General features: G+C 34.6%; 1 protein-coding gene and 1 non-coding gene across 5 annotated transcripts in view; one reads left to right on the forward strand and one right to left on the reverse strand.

Annotated features, from left to right (window-relative positions):
* The window catches only part of R3HDM1 (R3H domain containing 1), a 192,450-nt gene that overhangs the window by 28,975 nt on the left and 147,194 nt on the right, over positions 1–16,281 (forward strand). The gene's annotated exons all lie outside the window — the stretch shown is intronic.
* TRNAT-GGU (transfer RNA threonine (anticodon GGU)) lies at positions 9,911–9,985 on the reverse strand. The gene has a single exon. It is a non-coding gene; the product is annotated as a tRNA-Thr (tRNA).

Consider the following 16,281-nt stretch of genomic DNA (forward strand, 5'->3'; position numbering starts at 1 on the left):
TTCCCAGCCCTATTTCTGTTAGGTGGTGCCATGTGACTCATTCTAAAGGGTGAGCAGAAGAGACTGTCGTGGAGGCTATGTTTTGAGGTGGTAGAACAACTTAGGGAAAGAAGCCAGGAGCCACAAGATGGAGGCAATATGAATATCAGAGTCACCACATGAACAGCATACAGTAAATATTTTAGACTTTGTGGGCCACATACCATTTCTGGCACATGTTTTTTGTTGTGTTTTATATTGTTTTCACAAATCTTTAAAAATATAAAAGCTACCCTTAGCTCAAGGGACGTACAGAAACAGGCCACGGGCCCTAGTTTACCAACCTCTGTACTAGAGAGTCACCCGAGTGGTATAAAATGTGTGGTGCAGGCAAGGCAAAAGTCTTTGTATTGACCTAGTGAGTTTTAGGGGTTACTTATCACAGTATTACTTGACTTATACACAGGTGATCTCATCTCGCTCTCTGACCCCACTAGTTTCCTGAAGAATGCTTCTAATGGCAGGAATCTCTTTAATGTATACTCTGTGAGGTTGCATATTTCATGGTTGGAACTATCTGTAAGAAATTTTTCTCTTTTTAGTGATTCTGTTTTATCTCTTGGTTCCAGTTCTGCCTCTGTATAAAGCTTACACTTTACGGCAGCTTTTCATTATCCTGAGGTAGTTTTCGAGTCTCCTCTTGGTCTGTTAATTGAGGAGAAAACAGTAAAATATCAAAATGACATTAAAAAAACAAATTGAATTGTAGGCTTGTCTCTTTGTTTAGGGCAGGTATCTTTCTACTGTACTGTGAACCAGTCCAACCACATCTATTCAGTGAATGGCAACCAAGTTTTAAAGGAAAAATTGACAAAGTTGGTCTATAGGAATGGTCACCAGATCAGCTAGACAAAAGTCTACAAACCATATCACAGAAGGAATGGTTAAAGGAATTAGGCATACTTAGTTTTAAAGAGGAACAGGCCATTGGATGTCATCTTGTGATCTTCAGGTGGTTATAATGAAATCCATCTTTTGTAAGTTTTCTTTATCTTCACAGCAGATGACTTAATGAGTATTTGTAGGAATGAGGCATATGGGAATCCAGGGTTTGGGCGAGACTCAGATCATGAGATTTTCATGGTTTGTGAGCTTTTATATCGAATATTTACTTACTCTAAAACGTGAATATCAGCTTTTACATTTGCTCTTTCTAGCCATCTTCCAATATGTGTTTGACCACCATCCTCAAAGCTTCTATAGAGTGGTATTTGGTGAGGAACTTTTCTGAAATCATACAACATATAGTCTGTAGTACATTAACGACATAGTAATGCTATCAAAAATATATAGAGAGAATATGAAACTTAGTGTTAGATAATACAATTTACTCTGTCAATGCTAGTTCTTAGTAGTTAGTCATCATGTATTTCTTTTTTAGTTGCTTTTCTTCTAATAATTCAGTTACAATTTTGGTGAGAGTTGGGGTCAGATTTATCAAGCAGTAAGCCTTAATCTTTACACCATTTGTTGCAAGTTAGGAGATGAATTATCAATATCTAGACTTTGGAAAAATTTTATCTCCTTAGTTGTGTAAAACTTACTTTCTCAGATTTCATGAACTTTCAGGTTCATGAACGAAAACCTGGACAGTTGAACTAGTTTTAAGTTGGCCCGGTGCTTTTACCTTTTCATCCCTACCTTAGTTCTGTTCTTTTAGCAGATGCCTTTTTAAAGCCAACTATGCTAGGCAAACTAACTTTGGGACAAATTGAGCTTTAGGAAAGGTAAACTTCCTGTTTCAACCTCAGTAAATGTTAACTGTTCATTTAACTTAATTTCTTATGGAAAGAAATAGGCTATCCCCTCCTTTTACTTTTCACCACTTGCTGTCAGGTTGATAACTGTGGTGACCACGTGTACCAGTTTATAACTGTTGTCTGGCAAAAATTATGCAGCGACTGTATAATCTTTGTCCATGAACTACCAAAGCAAACTTAAGAATTGCTTCTTTAATTTAAAGCAGAGACAAATGCTCTCTGTTCTAAAGACTTTGGTATATTTTCTCATTTTCTGAGAATGAGAATTGTGTGCCTGTTTTGTTTCCCTTTTGCTGTTGCTGCTGTGACACACCCAAATTTCATCCTCTGTCAAGTATCGGTATCAGCTTCTTGGTTACCATATGTCTTCCTTTTAGTGAGGGTGACTTATATGATTTTATCGTATACTAGGGCTCTTTATTAGCCATCTTAAATTTTTTGCAAAAAAAAAAAATTTTGGTGTAAAATCATAACAGCTTTTTGGCACTCAATAAGTGTTAGTCATTGCTATTTTTTCAGTAAGCTGAGGCTGGCTGAGGTAAGTACCCAAAGCCCAGTGGAATAGTTTTATAATTCTGGTAGAGGGGAAAAAAAACTAATTACTAAAAATAAGCTAGCAACATAATATCACCTTTAAGTTAATCTTTAATGCTTACTGTTTGGCTCTTATGTGTTATCCTATATATTTGTATCTCCACCTAGGCAGTAAGCTAGTTATGAGTAGTTGTTTACTTATGTGCAAAGTATTGTGCTTAGAAATGATATGAATGAAATATGGATTCTGAAAATGCTGGATTAAAATGTGGCAGAAAAATTTCTGTAGTAAGATAGGTCTCAGAAGACTCAGATTTTCCACAAGTGTAGGTCTCAGTACATAGACTTCTGTGTATACTTTTATAGATAAATATGCAATATACATTCATAGAAGACAAGAAAATACAAATTAAAAAATAAGCACATGTCCTCATAAAAAAATTTAAAAAGAAAGAAACAACAATCACAATAATTTGTTGAACTTTCAAGAGAAGAGAACAGAACTGAGGCCAACAGAGGCGGGAAAGGAGAGAGGGGGGTAAACAAGAAATTGGTAATGGACTGCAAAAAATGATTACAATGTGTAAGGTTGGATATACTAATTAGCCTGATTTGAGCATCGCATATTTCACGCAGGTATTGAAATTCAGTGCAGATATGTATAATCAATTATGTTTCAATAAATAAATATTTATTTAGAAAAAAAACAAAAAATATGAAAACTACCCACCAATAAATTACTATTTAATGTTAACATTTGTTATAATATATCCTTCCAAACTTCTTAAAATGTATTTCCCGCATTCCACATTCCCTTGCAAATAGTTATCACCAAATGAATGTTATTCCTTTTTTTTTTTTTTTTGAATACTTACACTTCCTGATTTTAAAACTTACAAAGCAACAGTAATCAAAACAGTGTGGTATTGGCATAAACACAGAGATATAGACCAATGGAATAGAATGCAGAAAAGAGTTCAGGACTAAACCCTCTCACATATGGTCAAATAGTTTTTGACAAGGGGGCCAGGACCATTCAATGTGGGAAAGGACAGCCTCTTCATCAAGTGATGCTGGGGAAACCAGATAGCCACATGCAAAGGAATGAAGTTGAACCCTTACCTAACCCCACATACAAAAATTAACTAAAAATAGATCAAAGACCTAAATATAAGTTGCAAGACCATAAAGGTCTTAGAAGAAAACATAGGGCAAAAGCTTCACAGAATAGGAGAAAATACCTGCAAATTGTACATCTCATAAGAAATTAATGTCCTGAATATAAAGAGAACTCCTGAAACTCAACAACAAAAAAACAAACAACCAGATTCAAAAATGAGCAAAGTCTTGCATAGGCATTTTTCCAAAGATAATACACAAAGGACCAATAAGAAAATGAAAAGATGTTCAACATCACTGACCATTAGGGAAATGCAAATCAAAATTAAAATGAGATAACCCCTGATACCCTTTAGGATGGCTCCTATCAGTAAAACAGAAAATGGCAAGTGTTTAACTATTCACCCATTTGTTTGTTTAACCATTCACCCACTGAAGGACATCTGGGTTGTTTACATGTTTTCTCTATTACAACTAAAACTGTTAGAAACATTCAAATACAGGTTTTTGCATGGATATAAATTTCCACTTCTCCTGATAAGTGCCAAGAATGCAACTGCTGACTCATATGGTACTTGCATGCTTATTTTTTAAAAGAAACTGCCAAACTGTTTTCCAGAGTGGTTATACCATTTTATTTTCCCACAGGCAATGTGTGAGTGATCCAGTTTCTCTGCATCCTCACCAGCATTTGGTGATATCTCTATTTTAGCCACTCTAATCAGTATACGGTAATATCTCCTTGTTTTTTTTTTTTTTTTTTATCAATATACAGTGTAGTTGATTTTCATGTCCCTTTACCAATTCCTCTTTCCCCTTTCACTCTCCCCTCTCCCCCTCATCAACAACATATCTGTTCACTTGTCTTAACAAGTTCAAGGAATTGTTGTTATTGTTGTGTCTTCTTCCCCCTGCCTCCCACCATTTATTTCTTTGTTTGTTTGTTTGTTTATTTTTAGCTCCCACACATAAGTGAGAACATGGAGCATTTCTCTTTCTATGCCTGACTTATTTCACTTAATATGATTTTCTCTAAGTCCATCCATGTTGCTGCGAATGATAGTATTTCATTCTTTTTTATAGCAGAGTAGTATTCCATTGTGTAAATATACCACATTTTCCATATCCACTCGTCTGATGATGGACATTTGGGCTGGTTCCAACTCTTGGCTATTGTAAATAGTGCTACAGTAAACATGGGAGTACAGGTATCCCTTCGGCATGATGATTTCCATTCCTTTGAGTAAATACCCAGAAGTGGAATAGCTGGATCATATGGTAGATCTATCTGTAATCGTTTGAGGAAACTTCATACCATTTTCCATAAAGGCTACACCATTTTGCAGTCCCACCAACAATGTATGAGAGTTCCTTTCTCTCAGCATCCTTTCCAGCATTTATCATTCTCAGTCTTTTGGATATTAGCCATCCTAACTGGAGTGAGATGGAATCTTAAAGTGGTTTTGATTTGCATTTCCCGAATGCTGAGTGATGTTGAGCATTTTTTCATGTGTCTGTTGGCCATTCATACATCTTCCTTTGAGAAATGCCTGTTCAGCTCCTTTGCCTGTTTTTTAATTGGGTTACTTGTTTTTTTGCTGTAAAGTTGTTTGAGTTCTTTGTATATTCTGGACATCAATCCTTTGTCAGATGTGTATTTGCAAATATTCTCTCCCACTCTGTTGGTTGTCCTTTCACTCTGTTAATTGTTTATTTTGCTGTGCAGAAGCTTTTTAGTTTGTTGTAATCCCATTTGTTTATTTTTCTTTTGGTTGCCTGTGCTTTGGGGGTTTTATTCCCTTTTTTTTTTTTTTTTTTTTTTATATTGACTAAAAGTCAGATCATACTATTTATGCCATTTTGTGGTCTGGTTTGTTTTTTCTTTCCCCTAAAATGGCAACATCATCTTGATGGCCAATAAGTGAAATTCTGCATCTTATTGAGTGTACTTCTATTTATACAGCCCGTCCTATAGTATTTACAGTTTTTCAGTCTTTCTGAATGGTGCTTTGATGTATGTTATAATTTTTTCTTAAGGGTAAATCTTTTCTTAAAAAGTTTCTTAAAAACTTTTTTCTTAATTGGTAAATTCCTGTAAGTGGTCTTCCTGGATCAAAGGATATGTTCAGTACAGGACCTTTTATACATACTGCTAAATTGACCTCCGAAGAGTTAGAGCCATTTTCCTCTCCCACCAACAGAGTACAAGAATGCACATTTGTCTGGGCCCTCATGGCACTTGGCAAAATTAACTTGTCCTTGCCAGTGGAAAGTGTTATCTCTTTAAAATAGCTTTTCATTGGTCAAAAATCTTTAATTTCTTTTCCATTAAATACCTTTTTGTTTCTCACAGGTGTATTCATCTTTCTCTACTTGAAAAGTAAAAAATATCCTTTAATAATCATTATAAATTTTCATTACTAGAAATTACTGCTCAAAGCTAACCTTGAAGGTTCTTTGCAGTTTCAACAACAAGAATAAACTAAATTACTGCCTTGTGAAATAAAAAGATAAGTTTGAAACTTAAATTCAGATATACTCATAGTAAAATTGAAAACTTCCTAAAATAAATAATTTATTAGGCATTACTCTGATTTCTTATTCTGATTATGATTTCTTATTGTGATTGCCCTGAACAAGTTGTATCCTCTCTGAGCTGGACACACCCTATTTAAGTGGGTAGAACACTAGTTGTTGTGTTTTGTTTTTGTTTTTGTTTTCATTGTAAACTTGGTGGTCATTTTGGAATACTGATCTAGGATATATGTAAAAGTCTTGGTATTATTTTACATAGTATTTTTATTTAAAAGTGGATGACTTGCGGGGTAAGACAGGTGCTGCCAAGAGACCTTACAAGATATTTAAGTTACTGAAATCGAGTGTTTGGGGCCTCAGCTTTGAAAACTCAGAAATTTCGTTTTTATAGACTCATAAAGCAAGTACTCGGGTCATGTATGTTAATGAAGTTTACAGAGACTTAATAAATCTGAATAAAGACTGAATTAATAATAAATCACATTATTAATTTACTCTGAGAGTTGAGCTTCTGTCAGCCTTACCCAATACATTCTCTTCTTCAGGTTAATCCTCATGGGAAGGCTGTTTGGCTGAGCAGGGGTTCAGATTAAGGTAAATTAGTTGGTTGGATGGTCTAGTAGGAATATACCTTTCCTAGGGAAGGAAAAGGTTAAACCTGGGTGAGATGCTTTCTATCTTACTGGGATTGGTACTGATGGTTCTACTACCTGTCTTTATGATCAGGTTCTCAACTTTCTCAAGTGTAAAAGAATTTATTTTTAATTTCAAAAAGGTCAGTAGTAGTGCTTGGGATACAGACTGATGAACCCTAGTAATCTGCAGCCCATAGGATGGTAATCTTGCTGTAGTTTAACAGTTCTCCTTCTCTTGAGAACTATGTCCAGTTAGGGCCCAGTGTAATTAATTAGTACTTACTCCTTGGGATTATACACCCAGGTATTTTGGATGCTATTAAACTCTTGAGTCATATTTATAAACAGTAACTTGATTTATTCCCAAAGATGGATAATTACATTGTGTGTGTACATGCGCATACACACATAAGCTTTACTTTTCATCCACAAAGTGTTATCTTTTTATCAGTGCGGGGGAGGGGGCTAGGGACTCACTGCTTGCCTTACCTGCCAAGAGTGGTAAAGCTGATACACACCTGCAGAGTATAGAGTATATCAAAATGCAGCTATTATATCTTCCATTTAAAAAGTAATGTTAGGGGCTGGCTCAGTTGGTTAGAGCACAGTGTTGTAACACCAAAGTTATAAGGGTCTGGATTCTCTTACCAGCCAGCCACCAGGTAAAAAAAAAAGAAAAAGTAAAGTTAAATCTTTTTATTTTTAATTAAATGTCTAAACTGGCATAGTATTCATAACAGCAGAACAGTTTTTTTTTCACTGAAGGGCTAACCAATGCCCAATCATCTACTGTTCTCATTTCAGGGTTTATTACTGGATGTAGTTTTTCTATCTTTTTCTTTTTTCTTTTTTTCCTTTGAAATGGAGTTCAGTATTGATGCAAGTTTAACAATACTTTTTTTTAAATTTTAGTTTTTCGTTAAAAGAAACCTTATTTGAAAAGAATATTGGTGACCTCTTGGAAGAAGGGGATGAGGAGTCATCACTTGGCTACTGAGGGAACAGTCTCCATAAGAAAACAGGCTCAAGTGGATAAGAGGTCTAACCTCCTGAGACTTCTGTGCCCTAAAAGCCAAAGAATGTGCAAGGGGACAGCAAAGGGAAGATGTCTTCCTCCCCTAACTCCACCTCAGGGCAAGCTGACCTTACACCTCACTGAGCTTTGCACACTAAGTTGTTCAAGTCAGAAACTTGGGCATCATGTTTATCTTCTCTGTGTCCTACAGTCCAGTCACTTACCACATCCTGCAAATTTTACAATGGTTTATTTAATTTCCACTGGTTTAATATTCTGGAGTATGTGGGCCAGACTTAGTTTACTGTCTACCACAATGTCAAAGAACAAAATTACAACAAATTTAGTTAAAGATCTCAATTATCTCTATTGCTATTCTGGATTCAGGCAACATGTTATTCAATAAAATAGAATAAGTTCCAGTGAACTGAGGTTGATTTTATAGACAGACAAAAGCTGAAGAAGGCAGAAATGAACAAAAAGCGGATTGGTCATTTCAAAGTTACTTTCTTTTGTAAGGTGGGGACAGGAAGACAGAACAATAGAAAAATAACTGACTAGTTAACATTAGGTTGCTTCAGACTATCTCTTTTGTGTAAGAATTAAAGCAAAGGGAACTTCATTATCATACCCATTGAAGATTAAAACTGGCCTGTTTGGGAAATTGGTTGTTATCTCTTTTCTCCTGATTTTTCAGAAGGTCAGACCACAACCTAAGTGATGTGGAACTTAGCAGGAGTGACTCCATTTGATTTTCAGTCTGGTCTGTGGGGTCTAGTACAGGAACTTAGTCTATTTAACAACAGAAAGGAACAAATCAGAATAGATGGTAATGTTTGGTAGTTCAACCAATTAAGAACATGGAAGACTTTTTAAAATTTTCACAATCACAGAGAAATAAGCGGTATATCAAAGTGGTTAAGCACCTGGCCTCTAGACCAGATTGCTCACTTCAGATCCTCCCTCTACTATTCACTAATTCTATGACCATGGACAAGTTGCTTAACCTATCTCTGTCTCAGTTTTCTCAACTCAAAAATAAAGACATCTATATTACTCGCCTCATAGGGAATGCTTAGAACATACCACAGTAGGGCCTTTGTAAATGTTAGCTCTTGGTCCTTTTGTTGTTTTTGTTCAATTAGAAAAATCTATTTCCTTAGCAGATGAATGTGAATCTAATGATTGATTATAAACAACTGTTTTATATAATAGGGCATTTGAGGTGTGAGTCATTTTAAGATTTAAGCAACTAAATTATCCTTATTCTCTGCCACTTAAACTAGTGTTCCACCAGCTGCGTCTAGAATAATTCTCGGACCTTTTGTTGTTTGCTACACAAGTTAAGTGATCCTGGGTGTAAATGTCATGTAGGGTAGTAAAGCATTCTCAAAAGTGTTACTTTACATGTATGATGATGTTTCTGTAGTTTAGGAATGCATAAGCAAATACTGCCTTATACTTTGTGGCCTGTATACTTGCACAAGAATTATCTTTTGTTTATGGTTAGTGATTAGATGACTGCATCATAATTGGTTACCTTCAGCCTCTCAGAAACATATTTTGTGTAAGTTGATTATTAGCTCAGAAGAGGATGATCAGCACTGGGAAAACTGGTTTACATACCCAAATGAACAGAAAACTTTTTTGGAAAAAAAAATTATTGATTGCATTATGTATCCCATACCTAGTGCAATAATCAGTTTCCCTATCTGAGGAAACAGTTATCTGAGGACCTAGGATAAAAACACTTTCTCCCTAAGTTGTAGAAATGAGCATGAGAAGAAAGAAATTAAGTAATTCTCAGACATTATTGTTGAGGTTATGTATAATAAAGCTTCTTGTCAGTATTGCCAAAGACTTCGTTGCTCTTGTATGCCATCAGATGTACGTTTTCATTATTCCTGGTCCTTTGATTTTTGATTGGGCTTTGTTGTCTGATTTTTAAAACTATTTTTGAAATATGTGTCGTTTGTGGCCTAATGGTAGGAAGACTCATTTAGACATAGACTTTATCAAAATTTGCCTTTTTATATCTCAGAAAAGTCAATATACATCCTATTGTCATTCTTTGACTCACTTCTCTTGAGCTGAAAAATAACTACACATTGTTTTTAAAAACATGTTCATACTGGGGCTGGCTCGTTTGCTCAGTTTTTTAGAGCTCAGTGTTATAACATTAAGGTCAAGGGTTTGGATCCCCCTGCCGGCCAGCTGCAAAAATAAATAAATATTTTATTTTAATTTAATTAATTGATTTATTTTTTGGCAGCTGGCCAGTAAGGGGATCCAAACCCTTGACCTTGGTGTTACCAACACCATGCTCTAACAAACTGAGCTAACCGGCCAGCCCCCAAAATAAGTAAATAAAATAAAACAAATAAAAACATACTCATACTATCAGAAATTCCTAGAGTTAGTACATATTTTTTAGTTAGTGAGAAATATAAAATACTTCTTGGAAATTGTTTTTCAAATATGTGAGATTTCATCAAATTAAAAAGTTTGTTTCAAAGGACACCATCAAGAAAGTAAAACATTTCCACAGAATGGGAGAAAATATTTGCAAATCACTTATCTGATAAAGGACTTGTATACAAAATACATAAAGAACTCATATGATTCAATAATAGAAATATATAGCCCAATTTAAAAATGGGCGAGTGATCTGAATAGACATTTCTCCAAAGAAGATATACTTATGACTGATAAGCACATGGAAGGGCAGCCAATATTATTAGCCATCAGGGAAATGCAGATCAAAACTACCATGAGATACCACATCATACTCACTAGGATGACTGTAATCAAAAAGATAATCAGTGTTGGCAAGGATGTGGAGAAATTGGAACCCTCCTGCAGTGCTAGTGGGAATGTAAACCATTTGGGGAAAACAGGGTTGTCATTTGACCCAACAGCTGGACTCCTAGATATGTAGCCAAGAGAAATGAAAATATATGCCCACACAAAAACTTGTACATGGATGTTCATAGCAGGATAATAGCCAAAATATTAAAACAAGCAAAATGTCCATCAACTGGCAAATGGATAAACAAAATGTGGTACATTCATATAATGTGATATAATTTGGCTATAAAAAAAAAGAAATGACATACTGATACATGCTACAGCTTGGTTGAACCTTGATATCATTGTGCTATGTGAAAGAAGTCAGTCACAAAAGGCCATATATTATATGATAACACTTATATGAAATGTTGAGAATAGGTAAATCTATAGAAGTGTAGGAGATTAGTGGTTGTCTAGGGCTGCGTGGGGAATTGGAGGTTTTAGGAGGTAACAGCTAAAGAGCATAGGGTTTCTTTATGGGGTGATGAAAATGTTCTAAAATTCATTGTGATAGTTACATAACTATGAATATACAAAAATGTCAAATTGTACACTTTAAATGGACAGTTATGTGGTATATGAATTATATGTCAATAAGCTGTTACCAAAAAAAAATTTGTCAAGGAGGACTTGTAGATAACTGAAGACAGGTAGTGGCCATCTGACAACTGCCTTTCAGTTTTCTTCCAAAAAAAATATAGAATAAGAAGAAAAAATAAGTCTATACAGAATTTAAAGACATAGTGTAATTTGAAGAGAATTTAAGACTTCAAAATAACTTTAAGTATAAAGAGAAAACTAACCAAATGCCATTGTGTGATCTCTCACAATCTCGTTCATTCAGTTTCTACTTGTCACAATACTTTGTAGCAAGCATAGGCAAAAAAAAAAAAAAAAAAAGTGGGGACAAAGCAGAGGGGAACTTATTAGCTTTACAAACAATTTGAAGAGGCAGTCTTCAAAATACATAGCTTCTAGGAGAGGGAATAAAGGTGGATAAGTAAGGGAGATGCACCCTTTGGCAATTGGGTGGTGAAGGGGGGAATAAAGCAAAAGAAGGAAATGCAGAATCCAGCCAGACAAAGAGAACCACAGAACTGCAGGATTCATAACCAACTTCTCCCCCCAGAATAAGACAAATAATTGGCTGAAATATCTGGACTTTGCTATAGTGACGGAAGAGGGCATCGTTAAAATAGGAATCTTATAAAACCTCCCGATAAAATAGTATTCAGATGAAAATTCATAGCAGTAAACACATTTGTCTATAAAAATGGAAACCTAAAAATAAGTGTATTAAATTTCCAGCTCAAAAGAAAATCTGGGAAAACAACAAAAACTCCTCCTCCTTCTCCTTCCTCCTGTTCTATGTCCCTCCTCCTTCCACTCTCCCCCAACTGCTCTACAACAACATCTTAGAATGTAAATAATAATAATAATAATAATAAATTTTTTAAAGGGAAGGAATTAATAAAGATAAAAGCAAAAATTAATGAGGTAGAGAGTAGAAAAACAGCAGACCTTATTGATACATTTATATTCTGAAATTTTTTAAATTATCAAAATAGACAAACCACTAGCTAACTTAATCTTGTAATGGAAAGGAGTAAAGCAGAAATATGAAAAATAAGATAAGGGAGAAAATAACAATTAAAAATAATTTTTTTTTCAATTTTAAAAATAACAAGAGACTACTTAGCAGACTTTACTGCTAAGAAAAACTTAGATGAAATGAGTAATTTTCTAGGGAAATTCAAGTTACCAAAATTGAGTTAGAAAAGGTTAAACAGACTAATTTCCACAGATGACATAAAGAATATTAAGAAACTATTCCACTAAAAATAGCATTAGACCCAGATGGCTTCACAGAGAAATTCTATCGAACCTTCAAAGACCGGATAGAACCACTGCTGTGTAAATTATTCCAGAGCATTGAAAATGAGAGAAATCTTTCTAATTCCTTTTATAAAACAAATATAGTATTGATTCTTAAACCTGATGAGAACAGTACCAAAAAAAAAAAAAGGAAAACTACAAACCTGTGTCTTTTATGAATATTGATACAAAAATACTAAATTAAATAATATCATTATTATTCTTACTAATATACTATGACCATGTGAGATTTATTTCAGGAAGGCAGGGATGGTTCAATATTAGGATACCCATTAATATCATACTTCATATGATAGATTTGGGTGGAAAAATCCTATTATCTTTGTAGATGCTGAAAGAGCCTTCAAATCGACCCATTCATAATAAAAACACTCTCTCAAGAAAATAGAAGTTAAAGGATTTTTTTAAATGATAAGATATTTGTATTTTAGTTCCAAATCCAGAAATCTTATAATAAATACTTGAGGTATTTCCACAATATTCAGAAACAAAGGCAAGTGCCCACTATCTTCACTACAATTTTACATTATAATTGAGGTATTAACCAATGCAGTTAGATAAATCAATTAGAGGCATAAGAACAGCTAAAGAAGAAGTAAAACTATTTCTGTTTATAGATTATGTGGTATTATAGCTGGATAAACCTAGAAGATCATGGTAAAACTAATTCAAACAATAAAAAGAATTCAGGGGCTGGCCAGTTAGCTTAGTTGGTTAGAGCACCATCTTACAACACCAAGGTCAAGGGTTCATATCCCCTTACTGGCCAGCCACATGCACACACAAAAAGAATTCAGTAAAGTAGCAGAATATAAAATTAACTTACAAAAATCAGTAGCCTCATATACTCAGACAGTAACCAGTTAGCAGCCATAATGGTAGAGAAAACTCCATTTACAATAGCAATAAAGAAGATTAAATACTCAGGAATAAAAATAAAAAGAAATTTACAAGACCTATATGAGGAAACATTCTTAAAACTTAAAGTCACAAAAGTGGACTTGAATAGGATGACTCAACATTAGAAAATCGTCATTTCTCTTTCATTTCTAAATTTAATGCAGTCCTAGTAGAAATACCAAGAAGGCTTTTTTTAATGAAGTTAGACAAGTTGATGCTAAGTTATATGGGAAAACAAATATACAAGAATAGCAAGGAACAAATTAAAAAAGAAAAACTGCCAGCCCTACCAGACACTAAAATATACAGTGTAAAGTATCTATAATTAGTGTGCTACTATCAGATGAATAAATAGAGCAGTGGAATAGAAAGCCCGTAAACAGGACTGGGTACATAAACAGGACTGGAAATGATAAAAGTCATATCTCAAATTACTAAAGTAGAAATGGACTTCGTTTAGAAATAGATAAAATCCACATCTTGCTCCATGCACAAGAATAAACACAAAACGTGTACACAAGTGTTCAATGTATTATTCATAATAGCCCCAAAATGGAAACAACACAAATGTCCATTAACTGATAAAAGTGTGGTATATTTATATAATGGAATATAAGTCAACAATAAAAAGGAATAAAAGTACTGATTCATACTACAAAATGGATGAAACTTGAAAACTTTATGCTGTGAAAGAAGGCAGTCACAAGAAGGCCACAGATTTATGATTCCATTTATATGAAATGTCCAGAATAGGCAAATCTAGAGAGACAGAAAGTAGATTAGTTGTTACCAGGGGCTGAAGGAGTTTGGGGGAAAAGAGGAGTGACTGCTAATAGGTATAGCAGTTCTCTTTGTGATAATGAAAATGTTGTAAAATCTATATTGAGATGACTGCACAAGTGTATGAATATAATAAAAACAACTGAATTAGATGAATTAAATGGGTGAATTGTGTGATATATAAATAATATCTCTCTCTCTTTTTTTTTTTTTTTTTTGGCAGCTGTCCAGTACGGGGATCCAAACCCGTGACCTTGGGGTTATAAGCCTGCACTCTAACCAACTGAGCTAACTAGCCAGCCATTCCCCTGAAATATATCTCAGTAAACTTGTTACCACAGAGATAATGAACTCCAAATGGATTAAGGATCTAAATGTATAAAGAGAGAAAGACAGGCTATATGAGTACTGGAAGGAAACATGAGTTTTCTTCTTTAACTTTGGTGTATGATAAAGGCTTTTTGACTGTGACTTACAATCCAGAAATGATTGGCAAATGTTACTACATAAAAATAAGAAAATTTTACATTGCAAAAACCACCATGAAAAAAGTCAAAGACAGCTGACAAACTGGGAGAAAACGTTTTCAACTTACACCACAGAGCAAAAGCTAATATCCCAAATGTATAAAGAACTCGTAGTAAAGGATAAGAGCTGGCCGGTTAGCTGAGTTGGTTAGAGCATGGTGTTATAATACCATGGTAAGGGTTTGGATTCCCATACCAGCCAGCTGCCAAAAACAAAATGACAAGTAAAATTGAGGTACAACGGGCCAAAGGCCTGATAGGAAAATGGGGGAAAGGCATAAATTGACAACTCACAAGCAGTGTAAATATGGCCCTTATACACAAAAAAGTTAAAACTCACTCAGAGAAACCCAGATTAAAACTGTACTGAGATACTGTTTTTCATCTATCAGATTGGTGAAAATTGAAAAGAGTAACACATTCTATTGCAAGACTGTGGAGAATAGGCACCCTCATGCACTGCTGGTGGAAATTCACACTGGTATAGCCCTTCTAGAAAGCAATACATAATAAATTTACATATGCACACAGCAGTGCCAACAATCCCACTGCTAGGAATCTTCTCTAAAGATCTACCCCCTTATGCACAAGTCTGTTCATTTTAGGAGAGTTTTTAATTGTAAAATATTGCAAATATTTGTCCATACAGGAGAATGATTGAACAATGGTACAGTCACACAGTGGAGTACTGTGCCACTGTAAGAAAGAATTAGGAAGATCTCTCAACTTTACGGTGCGATTAAGTGAAACAAGTACAAAGTGTATCTTTAGTATGCTATTCTTTATGTAAGAAGGGAAATACATGCAATGCATCTGCTTATTTGTCCAAAAGAGTTGTAGGAATGATAAACTAGAAACTAATGAAATTTGGTTCCCCACAGGGAATGAATGAGAATGGGGTGGAAGGATTGAGGTTAATAGGAATGAGATACTAGGGATGAGAGGGGAATGACACTTCTCCAGTGATACTATATTGTATGACTCTGACACTTAGAACAGTGATAATTTTTCACATAGCCTTCAAAAAATAAAAAACCTGAATGTTGGGTAGGTAGAAAGGGGCCCAAAATGGAGTACAAGCAGTAACAAATGAACCTAACTATATTACAAGTGAATAACAACCACACTGGTTTGAGTGGAAAAGAAAAGAACTAAGCAACTTTGGAAAACAGTATTTTGATTATGTAATCTAAAGCTAATTACAGAAAGGAAAAAAATTATACTCTCGATAGTAAATGTGTTTCTCACAGGTATTGGTTAGGAATTCTGAAACTGCCTTTTGTGTATACTAAGATTGAACAAATAATTGAATATATTGTAGATAATGAAAGTCACATTTCTAACTGTTGGATAAAGAAGTTACAGATAAAGAAGTAGTCTAGAATGAACCCTGTGTCAGAGCTGGATGTATTCATATGAAATCATGATGTTTAATATATAAATACAGAAATAAAGGTGCATGAATATGTGTGTTAGTATGCATACATACATGTCCTAGCTCTGTTTTGAGAGGGCCAAAGAGCAGTGAGACTCTAGTTGCAGTGAGCACACTAATGCTCATATCTTCTGTAAGTACCACTCTCCAATAAAAGGAACCATGGATCCTTGAAAAATGGCTGAGTCTGGGATTGGGGCAAGGAAAATATAAGATGTGCTTAGAACATCATGTGGTGCCACAAGGTGATTCAAAA

The sequence above is a fragment of the Cynocephalus volans genome, chromosome 1 (assembly GCF_027409185.1).
Source record: "Cynocephalus volans isolate mCynVol1 chromosome 1, mCynVol1.pri, whole genome shotgun sequence".
NCBI lineage: Eukaryota > Metazoa > Chordata > Mammalia > Dermoptera > Cynocephalidae > Cynocephalus > Cynocephalus volans.